Raw genomic sequence first — 16,809 nt, forward strand, 5'->3', positions numbered from 1 at the left:
AACCCACAACAAATTCAGAAAAAAGGGTTGGGTGGTATTGATGAAGTTGGGGGGAAGGGGTGCGGGGGGGATTTTCCTTATTACATGGGGTTGGGGGGGGGGGGGGGGTGGAAGGTTGTTGCTTCTTCAAATATAATGCCATGATTTGCCATGAGCAAAAATAATAGTGTTGGTAGGATTCAAACTTCAAAACTAATAATGTATTTTTTCAATATAAAAAATAAAACCCAAAAATAACAAACAAATTTTATATATTCCTCTATTATGATTGATAACATTGATCAAATCATTAGAAAATAAGAAATCTTAAATATATCGAATGTTATAATTAAGTCAAACTGTCTTAAAATACGAGTTTTTCTATTAGTAATTAAATTCAAATATAATTTATAAATATAACACAATATCTCTTTTTCTATCTATGTTTACTTGTCTATCTAACTATCCATCTATCCATATATCTACTTATTTATTAAACTATCTATCTATCTGTCTTTCTTTAACTACCTACTTTTTTTGTATATCTATCCATCTATCGAACTATCTATTGATCTGTCATTCTATCTATCTATCTATCAGTCTTTCTATCTATCTATCTGGCTATCTATATATCTATCGAACTCTCTATCTAACCATATATACAAACTTATCTATCTAAAAATCCATCCATCTGTATTCAATCTAACTATCAATCCATCTGTATTTCTATCTATTTATTGATCCATCTGTATATCTATCAATCTATCTATCTATTTATCTATCTTGCTATCTATCTATCTATCCATCTCCACGAGGCCTAGTATTTTGAAAGTCTGGCCAATGAAAAATAGAAATATTTCAAAAACAAAAATAAATACTTTTCTACTGGGACACAAACAATCTTTTTAAAAAATAAATAGGTAGGACTATTTTCTTCGGTGGGATATCTCCCCCAAATCTCCACCTCATTAGTAGTCTAAAATCTAATTAATTTCAAATATAGCTATTAGATACCTATAACATAAAAAATTTTGAGAGAGGGAGGGGACATTGGGCTGTTTATTACACTAGACTCCAAAGTCTTATAATAACGTTTTATTATTCATTTGCTTAACAAAATTGGGGATTTGAATTTGAATTTAGATTATTTGGTTCATTCAGTTGAGTGTCCAAACGTTTTAACCACTAATTGCAATCTATAGAAGGATGAACACCAATTTATCGGCCATTATCTTATCCTATTAGATCCCTGCAAATGGTTTGATACGAAACATTTCCCTGTATTAAATCCTTTTACACAGGGTCACGGTGACTATTAGAGTATGATTAGAGTAATCAGTCATCAATATTACACAGGGTTACTGTACCTATTAGAGTATGATAAGAGTAATTCGTCATCAATATTACACAGGGTTACGGTGACTCTTAGAGGTGGATTAGAGTAATCAATCATCAATATTACACAGGGTCACGGTGACTATTAGAGTATGATTAGACTAATCAGTCATCAATTTTACACAGGGTCACAGTGAATATCAGAGTATGATTAGAGTAATCAGTCATCAATATTACACAGGGTTACTGTACCTATTAGAGTATGATAAGAGTAATTCGTCATCAATATTACACAGGGTCACGGTGACTATTAGAGTATGATTAGACTAATCAGTCATCAATATTACACAGGGTCATGGTGACTATTAGAGTAGGATTAGACTAATCAGTCATCAATATTACACAGGGTCATGGTGACTATTAGAGTAGGATTAGACTAATCAGTCATCAATATTACACATGGTTACGGTGACAACTAGAGTATGATTAGACTAATCAGCCATCAATATTAAACAGGGTCACGGTGACTATTAGAGTAGGATTAGAGTAATCAGTCATCAATATTACACAGGGTTACGGGGACAACTAGAGTATGATTAAAGTAATCAGACATCAATATTACACAGGGTCATGGTGACTATTAGAGTAGGATTAGACTAATCAGTCATCAATATTACACATGGTTACGGTGACAACTAGAGTATGATTAGACTAATCAGCCATCAATATTAAACAGGGTCACGGTGACTATTAGAGTAGGATTAGAGTAATCAGTCATCAATATTACACAGGGTTACGGGGACAACTAGAGTATGATTAAAGTAATCAGACATCAATATTACACAGGGTCATGGTGACTATTAGAGTAGGATTAGACTAATCAGTCATCAATATTACACATGGTTACGGTGACAACTAGAGTTTGATTAGACTAATCAGCCATCAATATTAAACAGGGTCACGGTGACTATTAGAGTAGGATTAGAGTAATCAGTCATCAATATTACACAGGGTTACGGGGACAACTAGAGTATGATTAAAGTAATCAGACATCAATATTACATAGGGTCACGGTAACAACTAGAGTAAATGTTGACTCTAGAAGTAATGGTAATAATAGTCAAAGAATAATTTCACGAAACATTTTTTATTCTGGGGATTTAATTTTGAAGGAATATCACTATCAAATAATATAGCTGCTTCACCCCTAGCCTTTAGAGGACTGCCACTAAGGGTGATTGTTTCTAACTTATAAGAAAACCTATAATCAATAGGAAGCTTCTATTAAAAACACAACCAAAAACGATTTAAATCGTTAAAATTATTAGTAGCGCTAGCTACTCTATAACTAGGGACGGCCTTTTCGTCTGACCGTAAGTCCAACCGATAGATTAGATGTACTCTTTGACTATAAAAGTTAGAGGTCTGATTTTTCTAGTGTAGATTCTCCTTAGTGTGTGGTATTTTTGATCTTTTGATAATAATAGGAGCCAAATAGTTCCAAGACTGCTTTTAAGCCGCTTTTGTTTACATACTTTAAATTCGTAAAACGTTAATCAATTATTAATTTCTAAATAAGGCGTTGCTTCAAAAGACCTACTCTACAAAAGACCTACATTACAAAAGACCTACTCTACAAAAGACCTACATTACAAAAGACCTACCCTACAAAAGACCTACTCTACAAAAGACCTACATTACAAAAGACCTACCAACAGACATAACTCATAAAAAAACTTAGATTTTTATATAAAAGTCTTGTTGTGAGGTCTTTGACTCCATATTCTAATATATAAAGTAGTAGATGGTTATTTGTCTGAAGCTTAAGATCTCTATAACTCCTGAACTAATTGAATTCACTATTTTAGGCAAGCTATACTTAGGTTCCTGGATAGTCGTAGGCCATCTTATTTTCATATTTAAGCCTTGGGTAGGTTTTAAGCTAGTTTTTAATACCCTTTTTACCCTTTTGAAAACAGAGCCCCTGTGAAAAAGATGCTAGGGGCGAAGCTACTAGTTCAATAATGTAAAAAATGCCCAAGAATGAAAAATCCGTCATGATAGTATCCATCCAGGTTAATATACATTGGAAAATTCCCTTACAGTCAATAATTGGACATGAATCAGCTTTTGTCATAAATAATAAAAATGAAGTAGATGCCTTTAGGGGCACTTGATTGGGGGAGGGGGAGGGGGGTCGACCCACTCAAATTTCATGTATAAATAAAAAAATGTAAGGAGGTTACTTTTTCTAGGGGCAATTTCTCTTGTGGGGATTGTGGTACACTCCCCAAAAATAGTTATAAACCTTTCCAAGACCTATGACAAGCTACCCTGTAAAGGAGAAACATATCCGTTTAATGAAAAGCGAGATTTTTTAGTACACACATACAGACCTAGATCCTGACACTTTATCATAAGGATGAAGCTTTTATGAATATGGCATAGGAAATATTGGTTTCTAAGATTGTTTGACATAATATTATAAGCCAAACTATACTGGGTATTTTCTTCAAGCACGCTGCGTCGGTAGGGTTTCTTGGATTTTTGCAACTTTGCAATAATTTAACAGATTTTAATTTCATTTTCGTTGAATACAAACTGGTTCTTAATTAGAACGAGTTTTTTATAGTATTAATAAGTTAACAAACTCCTCCTTCTTGCCCACTTCCCTTCAGTTACAACACAAAAACAGTTTTATGCCAACATTACGCCACAGAAATATTCAAATTATCAGCAATTTTAAACTGAATTAATTTGCTGTATTACAGCCAATGAATAATGTCAAATTAACAACCTTTGTTGGTAAATAAAATAGTAGGAAAATATTTCTGGTAATTTCCAAATACAATATTGACAGCTTTAAAAGTCGTCTTCCACACACTTTATCGATCAAACATTTCAATTATTATAAACTTGTAGAGGCTGGTGTTCCTTTCGTTACGCAATATTTTAGCCTTTTGCTTTATTTCACATTTGATAAGTATGTATAACATCGTAGCTTGGTTGAAACGTTTTTAGTTTTCAGAAATGCTTTGCATTGGCCCTGGGGTTTCGTTTTAAGCTATTGTGGGTTAGAGGTTGGTTAAAGTCATGCTAAGTATCAGAAACGAAGAAAATTGTACTTCTGTGTATTGAATCAAATTTTCTGGTTCATTTATCGCAACACTTTATAAGGGGAAAAGTTTTAGGCTAGTTTCACAAATAATAAATTCAGTAAAATCACACTTTTTTTACCTTTGCTTTCTATCTAAATTGTGATGTTATGCTACAGTTTTATTGGCTATAATAACCATAAAGGGAAGGTGTAATAAGTTAAAAGTTTTTTTTCTTTGACTGTGCATATTGAAATTGTGTAATTTCTAGTGATGGTCTTAGGTTTTACATTTTATAATATGGTTACAGTGATCATAGACAGTGAAACAGATTAACCAAATTAAAATCAGGGCTCGGCAGCATATGCCATGATGAAGCCTTAAATGTAATACCGTTTTGATGATTTGAATTTTTTTGAAAAGACGGTTTGCAGTATTAGGGTCAGGTTTAAACTTTCAGTTGATTTTTAAAATTGTAAAAGGTTGATTTCCCTGATACTTACAGGTGGATCATGCACGACTGCTAAGCCCAGTTAAAATGTATTTGTTTGATATTTAGTTGTTCTTATCTTTGTTTAGCTTCTCATGGTTCCTAAGAACGCTTATAGCTACTTTGGGGGAGGGTAGAACCCCATTTCAAGAGAAATCGGAAATAAACAAAAAACGTAACTTTCCCTTAGCGACAGGCAATTTTTTTTAATAAATAGCTGATCTTAAGGGTTCTAGAGGCTTCTAGGGGCATAGCCGCTGGTGTCAAATAAGATTTTAAAACTATTAAAATTTTTTTATATCAATGGAAATCTTAATCAAGGTCTTATTTAAAAAGTGGGGATTCTGTGCCCGCAAGGCTCTTTAGAGGAAGGAACCCATTACATTAACCTATTCCTACTTATGTTAAGAATATTTACTGGTCCTACGACAAACGCAGGAATCCCAAACGTCGGAGTGGACAAACGTCGGAGTGGGCACTTAACCTAACCTAACCTATTTTAGACCATCTTAAAGGTTTTTTAAATGCCTAACCCCTTATTTGTTCATTCATATCTTAACCTAACCTAATCTAAATAGAAAAAATAATATTTTAACACTCCTGCGTTTGTCCACTCCGACGTTTGGGACTCCTGCGTTTGTCCTGGAACCATATTTATTCATTTTTAAATTTTTTAATACTTAAGACATAATCGTTTTTTTTTAGAATATTCCATCCTATCTTATTTAGTGAGTCATTTGCATAATTTTTTAAGTGTCTCATTTGCACTTTAAGTTGTAATACTTGTGAAGTTTTATTTTATACAATTGAATTTATTTTTGCCAGTTGGTAGTTAGCTTTCATTGTATTGCCAGCTATAGTTTTATCAGAAGGGAATATCTTATTTGACGGAAAACTTAATTAACTGTAGTTTTACTTTTAATAAGTGGCGTGACGAATGCATTACTTTTGTGTCAATTTTGCTTCCTGTGACGTCATAAAATGAGGAAGATGAGAGGAGAAGTGGAAAAGAAAACCCCTATGGTATGGTCAGACCTCCCAGTGGTGCAAGCGGGAACACTCCCACCCGGGAGTGGCAAACAGGCCAGGAGGCCAAGGAGGAGAAGTCTGGAGATGTATTTCGTGCAGAAAGAACCGCCAGATACCTTTTTTGGCAACAGAGGGAATGGAAACTAGCCAAATCCTTTCCCTCTTTAAAAACATGTCGGCTTAAGACCATCAATACACTTTCAACTACTACTACCAAAGACAGACGAAGAACAGAGGCTGAGATTAAAATAAAACTAAGGACAATCCACCCCAACCCAGGACCCAGAGACAAGACAGAGGAGGGAAAGAGACGGAGACGAGAAAGGAGGAATACTAGGAGAACAGAAAAGAGACAAGCCAGAGAAAATACTGACCAGAACAGGAGAACAGACCAGGCCCTAAATATCATCACCTGGAATGCTCAGAGAGTATCACTAAGACAACAGAACAGAAGGAGACTGAGAGCAATGGCAGACAGAGCTAACAAAAACAATTGGGACGCAGTTTTAATTTCTGAAGTAAAGAGCGAGAGTCAAGGGACAATTTGGTTAGGGGAAAATGAAAACCTAACAGCTATCACCTACACCAACAGAGCTGCAATACTTTTAAGGGGTCGCATATTAGAGTCTTGGTGTGAAAATGGCCAACGCACCAAATACAATGAGAGAACAATTTCTATCAAATCCCTAGGACATTCCCTCACAGCCACATACATGCCAGTGTGGAAGGGAAACAATGAAGCAGAAATAGAGGAAGCTAGAGAGGACCTGAGAGTACACACAGAATGGGCAAACAAAGATGAAGTTCTAATAGTGGGAGGAGACTTTAACGCACACATTGGAGCCAACGAGGACAGAGCAGGAGTGTGTGGAAAGTTTGGATTGAGACAGACAAACAGACAAGGTCAAGAACTGATAGAGTTTTGTGAAGAAAACAACTTATGTTTCGTAAACAGTTTTTTCAATCACAAAAGGAGAGGAACATGGTTCAACCCGGCCCTTAGAAGATGGTATGAACTAGATGGATTCCTCATGCGCAATAACCAAAGACATAAACTAGTCAGAAAAATTTGCACAGTTGGAGAAAACTCATTGTCAGACCACAAACCAAAGAAAATGACGTTGACCATAGAAAAACCAAAGAAGAGTATACCATTTAACCAAAAACGGACACCAAAAATATGCTGGGAGAAACTGAAAGACGAGGTCATTGCCACTAGATACAGACACAGAGTAGAAATACTACTGGAGGAAAGAGAACGAGAACGGCTGCATGTGCCAGAACGGCTGGATGTGCCAGAACGGCTGGATGTGCCAGAACGGCTGGAGGTGCCGGAACGGCTGGATGTGCCGGAACGGCTGGATGTGCCGGAACGGCTGGATGTGCCGGAACGGCTGGAGGTGCCGGAACGGCTGGAGGTGCCGGAACGGCTGAACATGCCGCAAGACTCTACGAATTGGACAGAGATAACAAAAGTTGTGACAAAAGCTGCTGAGGACATATGTGGCTTACAAGAAAAAAAGATTGAGAACCCATGGATGGTTGGAAGAGACGAGGAAATACAGAGATTGAGAGCCAGAATAACTGGATGCCTTACCCAGAGAAATGACTGTATGGAGAGGAGACAAGGAGAAAGAAATGCCGCTGATATAGAAAGACTGGAAGCAGAACTAGACCAGATAAAAACACAACTGAAAGAAGCAAGGACTGACCTTCAGAGAAAAACTAGACTGTGGGAGAAAGAATGGTGGGACGGAATAATATCAGAGTGTGAGGAAGCCGGGATCAGAGGTGACTCTGGAGCTGTTTACAAGAAATTGAAAGAGTTGGGCACTAGAGGTATGACTAGAGCCCCAGACTCCACCAACTTGACTAAAGAGCAGTTTAAGAACCATTTTCAGGAAATCTCGAAGGATAGATTTGAAAACAACCCTGAAGACATGGAAGCAGCAGCAGATCTAGTTGAAGATATAAGTAACACTGAAGAAGCAAGATTATGGTCGGACATATTGGAACAGACTCCATCGAGAGAAGAAATTCTAAAGGAGATGAAAAAAATGAGAGAGTCAGCACCTGGAGAAGACGGAGTGAGGTTAATTTACCTGTTCAAAGGAGGACCAGAAATTATTGAAAAGGTTATAGAAATGGTTCAGTATATGTTTGAAAACGGGGCTGAAAAGTGGGATCTATCACTAAAAATTGGCCTGGTGATTCCACTATACAAGAAAGGCGACAGAAACAATGCTAACAACTACAGAGGAGTTTGCCTGTTGGCTATGGGTTCCAGGATTCTTGCCAGAATCATGGCCAGCAGACTAAGAGTGTGGTCAGAGAAAATGAACCTACTGGACGACGACCAAGCCGGTTTTAGAAAAAACAGATCAACAGCAGATGTTACGCAAATCATGTTTAGGATACAAGAGGACACCAGAGACTTACTTAACAGAGCAACAGCTGCAGGAACTAACATAGACGAAGGAGAAATGCCAGGAGCCCATCTGTTAGATCTGAAGAAAGCTTACCCAAGAGTAAATAAACCAACACTATGGAAAATTTTAAAGAAATACGGAATTGGAGAGAAAGCTTTGAGAGTTATTTCTGACTTGCATGAGACTACAATGTACAAAATCAAGAGCAGAGAAGGAACAAGCGAGAGTTGGACACCACAGAGGGGACTGAGAGAAGGCTGCCCATCATCCCCAGTCCTATTCAACATTTTTCACCAAGTAGTGATGAGAATAGGAGCCAAAGCAAGGAAAAGAAAGGCGGACGAGACAGATATGGAGGTAGGCATCAGCTTCAAGTGGATCCCAGGCAGTGCCTTTCCAAGCACTGGAACATGGGAGAAACCCAACAATTCAGAAGCTAAGAGAATAAAGATTGACAAAGGACTGTTTGCTGATGACACAACAATTGCTGGAAAGAAAAAAGAGCTAAATCAGGGTGTTGACGAGACAAAGAAGGTCATGAACATGTTTGAGGAGAGAAATAATGATGACAAGGAGGAGACACTAAATTTCGGAAGGGAGGATAGTGAAAAGATCAGAATGCTTGGATGTTACATGGGTGAGAGTGAAGACACCAAACAGAGAAAGAAGAGGGCTGGAGCCACCTGGCTTAAGGTCAAAAACAGGTTAAAAGGCTCTAAATTGTCCAAGAAAATGCAGGCAAAAATCATTGAGGCCTGTGTTGAATCTACCTTACTTTTTGATTGTCAGACTAGGACATGGCACCTGAGCGAAATCAAGCAACTCCAGAGCACAATGGACAAAAAATATAGGTGGCTGTGGAGTAAGAAAATCAAACCCCCACTTATTCAGATGCAAGAGGACGGTTATAACATGCAAGATGTCAGAAACGAATTGGACGTGAAGAGTGTAAGATGGAAAATTGAAAAACGAGTAATGGAACGGATTGGACATGTTTTCAGAATGGATGACGACAGAATGACGAAAGCAGTAGTATTAGGCTGGATGGAAGATTTGGAGTCATTTGACAAAGTTCCAGGAAAGAAGAGAAAAACCATACTGTACTGGAAGAGGCTACTGAGGGAAGCCAGTATAGATTACACACAGATCGGACAGCTGACAGAGGACAGGAAAGTGTGGAAGGCAACAGTCCAGGAACGGATGAAGTACCTGGAGTCCTGGGAAAGACGGAAAGGAAAGAGAATCCCGGAAGAAAGCGGCCCTAGAAATCCGGTAGACGACATTGACGACAACTTTATTTGCACCTACGAAAACTGTGGTATTGTTTGCGAAAACAAGACAGGTCTCATTAACCACAGAAAGAGAGTCCATGAGAAATCTAGTCAAAAAATGAAATTTACATGTGATTTATGTGGAGAAATTTTTGACTACAAGTCAAATCTAACAACACACATGAAGAGCTGTACAGGATCATACATCGACGCAGACAGAAAGAAATGTGATAAATGTGAGAAGATAGTCAGCAAGTCTAACTTTGCCAGACACAAGAAGAAGTGCAATCCTGACGCAGAGAATGAGGGGCAAGCTCCGAGGTCCAGAAGAGCCCCATGTGAACACTGTGGTCTACAGTACACAGTACAAAATTTAGCCAGACATAGAAGGAAGTGTAGAGATGGGCGGTAGTGTCTTACGAGACAGAATACCTTTCAAGTCAAGTCAAGAAAACCCCTAAAAAAGAGATGGAGAATATGACGTCAAAAGTGGTGCAAAAGTAATGCAGTTTGGTCTTTGTCAAAATGAAGGGTAGTTAGTTAGTAGCACCCATCTAGGGGCCCACACCTTTATGCCCCTCCAATAAACCTATCTTGACCCCAAAGTTCAGATCCTAAATTTTTGGGAGAATCCTGTGAACGCCGCTACTATCCTTATACTAAAGTAACAGGATGTCTGTGTGTCTGTCTGTCTGTGTGTCTGTCTGTGTGTACCGAAGGATCTCGCTAACCGCTAAACCGATCGGGTTCTCCTTAACAGGGTAGATTCTCATATGTCCTGGGAAGGTTTTTAACTATTTTGGGGGAGGGTACTACCACCCTCCCAAGAAAAATGACAAAAAATTGAAATTTTAAAAAAATTATGGGAGACTTCAACGTCAAATAAAGAGGTATCGTACGTAAAAAATTATCGTAGAAACTTTAACAAACAAAAACATTTAAAGTGCCACTAGAGGCCTCTAGGGGCGTAGCCGCTAGTTAAATATAATATATCAATTATTCATGCTGAAAAAAACAAAAAAAATATCTTATTAATGATAATCTTTATCCAGATAAGTTTAATATCGATGCGTATATTTTTGTCATAATTGATTATTTGTGTCTTATATAAGCATTGATTGCCAAATTAAATGTTTTATTGTTCATTTTTATGCTAGACATCAACTATTTTTGATCATTTTTTCAAGCCATCCTATAATATATATTTTTGAGGTAGATTTTTTTTAGCTGAATCGAAAGGTTTCGGAAAATGGTGGTCTGTCTGAGTTGATTGAATTTTTGGGGGTAGCTTTATAAATGTCTTGGAGACAAACGGACATGAACACTTATATGTATAGTGTCAGAACTGAATAATCAGAATATAAATGTATAAGAGTCGAAGCAAAACTGTAAGTAAAATTGTTGAAAAACTGCTTTATACAGGATAATGTTATGGACATACTTATATTTTTAGGACTTAATTATAGAGTTGCTTCGCTTATAACATTTTACTTTGTTGTCCCAGGAATCAATATACCAAAAATCAGATCAATCGGATGATTAGATCCCATAAAAATTTGTTGTTAAAAAAGTAAAAAAATCAACATGGTTAAAATGGACGTACGGAAATTTTGGTAATGATTATAGAATTGCTTTCTAAATCGTACCTAACTACTAAAGGAATCACCATCCAAAATTTGAAATCGATAGGACATTTCTAACATGCCTAAATTAACGAAAAAAGCTATCCGTTACGGACGGACCGACCCTAATTATAGAAAAGCCTCGCTTTTGAAAATACCAATGATAGGCACGTGCTTAAGATAGTTTTTGGGATCATCTTCTCATATTGGTTTACTTTTTCCATTTATATTTTGTTGACTGGCAGTTTTTTGAAGCCAGAACAATTTTCTGCTTCACCTGTCCTGGACACAAAACGGTGTTCAATCAAATCAGCAGAAAAAAACTTTCTTGTTAGTAGTGCAGCTAATCTATAATTTGAGCATTTTGTTCTTTTGAAGGTCTACAATAAAAAAAATTTCAGCATGTTTGCAGTTTTAATCACTCTAATTTGAATTTGGAAATTGATTGAGCTATAATAATCATTAAAAGCAATGGATGTAGAATATTTGTGGATATTATGACAGGGGAAAATTTGTCGTCAATTCAGCTTGCTAACATATAATTAATTTACTGGTAAGTTCGTTCATCCAGTAGGAAGGGGAGGGGTTGGGGTACAGGGGGTGAAAGGGGATAATCGTTATTTCAGCCCGCTGCATGTTTATCTTTATTAGAGCACATGAGAATCTGGTGTAATCTAATACAGATTATTTTATAAGTTAAAAATTGCAAATGTGATATTTGCACATGTTTGCTAATTTAAAACTATGCAAATTTGTCTGAACCACTTCTACTAGTTGGTTAATCAATCAAATACATTCAGGTGTATCAGGGATCTAAAAAGACAATGGCCGATAAATTAATGCATATCCTTACCCCTTAATAGATTACAATTACTGGTTGAAACGTTTGGACACTCAACTTCATGAAACAACCTGTCAAAATTCAATAAAAGACCCTAATGTTGATAAGCCTATAAACAAGAAAATGTTATTATAAATCTTTGGGGACTAGTGTTATAAACTGCCCAATGTCCCCCTCTCTGCAGTTATTACAGGGATAGGACCCTGGACTATGATTTAATACCAACACCCCCCCCCCCCCCCCAATTCTTAAGTGTTAAATTCTGTCATTTAAAACTTATTATTTTGTTTCAAGACTAAAGAGATGAACATTAATGTACTCATTATTTTCCTCTGTCTTTGCAAATGATTTAGTGGACCTAGATCTGGTCCCATAATCCATCAAACTTAAAAGGGTTTTCCAAGACCTGAGGTGGATTCTTTAAAAAAAATTGCCTTATTAATCGCTTAGTGGGGCAAAATTGTTTTCGTGAAAAATCCTCCAAAATTTTTGTAGATTTTTAATGTGAATTTGGTGTATTTTTTACGAAAACAATTTTGCCCCACTAAGCGATTAGTGGGGCAAATTTTTTTTAAAGAATCTACCTCAGGTCCCATAATCCGTCAAACTTAAAAGGGTTTTCCAAGCCCTGTTGTTTACGATTCATTACAATGATATGATTGCAAAGTTTTGACGATATAGTTTCCAAAAAGCTAACTGTATCCTAAAAAAATCAACTATTCATAGCCGACTTACTATGCGAATGAAATGAAAAAAATAACTGCCATTTCACTACAATACTTGTACACTTTTAATCCAATAATATGGCCAGTACGTTCCTCCTATTGATTTCCTGTTGGCTGATCTAGAGAGTTTGTATCTAGATTATATCTATTACCTCTGCATTTAAAGGATAAAATATAGATTTATCTCCCCACTCAATTCTTAAGTTGGAAATTTTCACTTTGGTAGTTTATAATTTTTCAAAAAAATTAGGAAAAAAGTATTGTAGATGGATCAAAGAACCATACTTCTCTCTCACAGACTTAGCAGACAAAGATTTTGATAAATTTACTTTTATAAAAAGAAGGTGAATGTTTCAAAGATTCTTCTGTTTTTCAAATATGTACTTATTGCCATTACTTATTCATGGTAGTTGTCATTTATGTTTTGTATATTTAGATTAGGGTTGGGCTGGTTACATATCTGGCCGGATACCGATACCGGATATCCGGTCGATCCGGCTGGCAGCTGCTCATAACAGCTGCCGCCGCTAAAATTTATGTTTTTGAGATTTCTAATATAAAATTTACACGAAGAAAAATTTTCTGAAAAAATTGTTCTTCTAGCTTAAGAAAAGCAGGGATTTTTGTTGTATAATATAAAAGATTATATTTCCGGATATCCGGCCGGATACTTTCAATATAAAGTATACGGCCTGATTTTAAAAATGGCCGGATATCCGACGACCCAACACAATACACTTTATAACAATAAATTATAATAATAAGATAAGGATTTAAGAATGGATAATGATTTAGAGAAAAGATTAGAACAAGCTTTAGGTGGACTTGGTATATCAAAGGTAAATATTAAAAGTAACGCAATCAAAGTCTGTCCGTATGTCTGTCTGTCTGCTTGTCCATTGCTTTGTATGAACATTTGACCGAGGTAATAGTCTATTGAAACTAAATTTGTCTTTTGACTGTAATAATACAGGGATCTATAATAATAAGACAATGACTGATAAATTGATGTACATCTCGAATGATTTTTACACCAAATATCCCCTTCTGAAGAATGCAATTGTTGGTTGGAACGTTTAGACACTCAACTTCAAGAAACAACCAATTAAAATTCAATAAAACAGCCCAATGTCCCCTCCCTCCATGAAAATAACATGTAAATAATTAATAAATAAATGGTTAATTTATTGCATTCTACTTATGTTCTGAATAACCTTTTATTTGCATATGCAAAATCTTCAAAATATGCATGTCTAACTTTAAAAAGATATTTCATGTATCAGGAATGGACATAATACATTTAGATGTTCTATCTGACCCAAAAATCCGTCAAACTTATAAAGTGCGTAATTTAGCAGACAAAAGCCTTTATTTATTTTTTTGCATATAAGAAATTCAAGCGACGAAATTTTTCGAGGATATAATTTTATGAAAGCTAAATTCATCCTGAGGAATTCAACTATGCGCATAGCTAACTTATTACAGGTGCTTGTCATGTGCTTCAGATAAAGTAATTTTTAAACGATTTCATTTACCCAAGAAATGAGACTTTTTATAGATGACTCATTATGCGAATAAAATGATTTTCCTACAAAAATTTGTACACAATTTTTAACTATTATCTAATTGGCTTATTTAGAGAATATGTCTCTATATTATCTCTATTGCGCTTGGTATACTTAACTTTTATGTAAAGCTACTCTAAAACCAACTTTTTTGCAAGATCAAAATGATCATTATTGATGCAAAACGTATTAATTTTTCAGGAAATGGAAGAGGATGGTGAAAAATTTCTGAAGAAAGTTGACGATGTTAATGACATGATTCAATTGCTCTTATCTACTCAAGATAAAGAGGTATAGTCAGAATTAGAGAGAGGGGAAAATGGGCTGTTTATTACACTAGTCCCCAAAAATTTATTAACATTATCTTATTTGTTGGCTTAACAACTTTCGGGAATATTATCACATTTTAATTGGTTGGATCATTTACTTAAGTGTCCAAACGTTTCAACCACTAATTGTAACCTATAGAAGGGTTAATTTTGTGTATCATCATTGGGTATGTATATCAATATATAGCCTATTGTCCAATACCTTTATCTCCATGGTTTGTCTTTCATTAACCTATCTTTGTAATCATAATTTTTATGGGTCAAATCAGGGTTCATAGGGGATAGAACAATGGATGATAATTTGAAGAATATCTCCAATTTTGATCAGTAACATCAAACCTTCTGCACATTAAATTTATCTGTTGAAAAGTTTGGACATTATTAGTTAACAAATCACAATTCATTAAAAAGTACTAAATTTTTTTGTACCAACGAATAAGATAACGCGGTTATAAAACTTTGGGTAGAAGATTAACAGTCCACCCTGTTTTGGCGGTAAATTAAAAATCAACCAATTTCATACGCTAAATATATAAAATATTTATGATTAGAAATGTCATTCAAATTTGTAAATAAATATCTTTCAAATATTGGAATTAGGTGTCCAAGATATAAAATTAGGTGTCAAATTCAGCATTTTAATCAAATCGTATACTAGATCTTTAAAACTTCATGAATAAATGAAAAAATTACAAAACAAATAACAATCATGGATCTAAGGGATAAGACAATGACCGAGTATCACCAAAGATGATACACAAAGTTACATTTCTTTAGATTCTTATAAGTGGTTGAAACGTTTGTACACTCACATTTTTTTCTGCTACTTGGCTGTATTAATATTCCCGACACTATTGGTTGATTTTCAAAGACCCAATTGAGAGTGGGCACAAGGTCTTTGAAATGAGAACATAGAGTTATTTAACCCCTTCTCTAGTGTTTTGATATTTAGGTACAAGAGGCTGAGGCGAGAATAGATAAATTTTTAGCAGATCAAGCTCATGAAAGACAAATGCAGGAATAAATTCATTAAAGATTTTTTAATCACTCAATTAATAATAACTTTTTAAGGTTAATTCGTGTTGGTTTTGCTAATAATTTACCTAAAAATGCCTTAAAAACCCCCTTAATTTTAAATTGTAAGTAAGGTTGAGGGGGTGGTTTTTGGATCGTTAGGATATATCGGATACTGGTATACCCGCAGGGTTAGAACACCAACAGGGAATAGGCATTGGAACCCTACCCCTACCCAAAGTGCTAGATAGATAGTTTAGATTAAAACTTTGAGGATTCGTCAAACTCATGAGTAATTCATCTTTCCAATAACCGATCAATAAACCGATTAATATTCTGTCATTAGAACCGGTTCTCAGCCATACTAAAAAATCATGTATGGCATCGAATTACAGGCAATTTTCCACGAATAATAAAAATAATCATAAAATTAATACCCGTTTTGTTGGCCCGGCCCTTCGGCCCCTCAGGGCTATCAAAACTGATTTTAATCTCATAATAGTTCATTTTAATATCCACGAAAAACTATCTATTACACAATGCGATACTATTTATTGATCTATTTGTGTATGCAGAAAATGCAAGTAATCAAACTCCATGACAAATAAGAATAATGCAATAACTCTATTTCTCTCTCTCTCTCTCTCTCTCTCTCTCTCTTCTCTCTCTCTCTCTCTCTCTCTCACTCTCTCTCTCTCTCTCTCTCCTCTTATGCATTTACAAACTTATGAGACATTGTTCACAGCTTTTAACATTTTTATGGGAAAAAAGTTTTTATTGTTTGTTATGCATTTAGTGAGGTAATTATTTGAATAGTTGGAAAAGTAATGCACTATATTGAATATTGAGTCATAACGTAAAATAAGAATTATACAATTTAAAAAATAAAATAAAATTTCAGGAAACCCAAAACTGAACGCATAACAAGGATGACAACATCCAAAAAAGCAAACGGTAGGACAAACAAACATTAACACTTGTAGAGTGTAAGAACTGAATAAACAGAATATAAATATATGAGTCTCAACAAAATTGTAAGTATATTTTTTTGCAAAGCTTCTTAACTACAGGATATTGTTTAAGGA

General features: G+C 35.4%; 1 long non-coding RNA gene across 1 annotated transcript; it reads left to right on the forward strand.

Annotated features, from left to right (window-relative positions):
- Positions 1-13,585: 13,585 nt before the first annotated feature.
- LOC145325731 (uncharacterized) lies at positions 13,586-15,740 on the forward strand. The gene is made up of 3 exons (XR_013881556.1): positions 13,586-13,655; positions 14,583-14,672; positions 15,663-15,740. It is a non-coding gene; the product is annotated as an uncharacterized LOC145325731 (long non-coding RNA).
- The last annotated feature ends 1,069 nt before the right edge of the window (positions 15,741-16,809 follow it).

The sequence above is a fragment of the Acartia tonsa genome, chromosome 8 (genome assembly GCF_053477335.1).
Source record: "Acartia tonsa isolate MP-2025a chromosome 8, ASM5347733v1, whole genome shotgun sequence".
In the NCBI taxonomy this organism is placed as follows: domain Eukaryota; kingdom Metazoa; phylum Arthropoda; class Copepoda; order Calanoida; family Acartiidae; genus Acartia; species Acartia tonsa.